Source organism: Etheostoma spectabile, chromosome 7 (genome assembly GCF_008692095.1).
Source record: "Etheostoma spectabile isolate EspeVRDwgs_2016 chromosome 7, UIUC_Espe_1.0, whole genome shotgun sequence".
In the NCBI taxonomy this organism is placed as follows: domain Eukaryota; kingdom Metazoa; phylum Chordata; class Actinopteri; order Perciformes; family Percidae; genus Etheostoma; species Etheostoma spectabile.
In genome coordinates this window covers 11,953,778-11,954,065 of record NC_045739.1, presented here as the reverse complement: position 1 = coordinate 11,954,065, position 288 = coordinate 11,953,778, and the positions used below count along the sequence as shown (strand labels likewise).

The window sequence follows — 288 nt, the reverse complement described above, 5'->3', positions numbered from 1 at the left end:
CTCTGATTTCTCAGACAGAATGACGGCTATAGTCATTCCTGACGCAGATGCATCGGGGAATCGACGGGAAGGGGAATGTATATTGAGTATGTACACACACAAGAACACCAGCACAAGGCAACGCACTGTTTGCACACTGGTTGTTCTTGGGCATCGTGAAAGGTGTGTCGTTGTCAATTTCGCACAGCGACACTCTGCACGGGAAAACCAATTAAACCCTTCCACCGAATACCTAAACCGTTAGTCCAGTTTGCAGCCTGTCTTTATTTTGTTTCAACAAGGTCAATT

General features: G+C 46.2%; 1 protein-coding gene across 6 annotated transcripts in view; it reads right to left on the bottom strand.

The window, feature by feature from the left end:
- The window catches only part of ampd2b (adenosine monophosphate deaminase 2b), a 29,096-nt gene that overhangs the window by 4,076 nt on the left and 24,732 nt on the right, over positions 1 to 288 (bottom strand). The window lies entirely within an intron of this gene.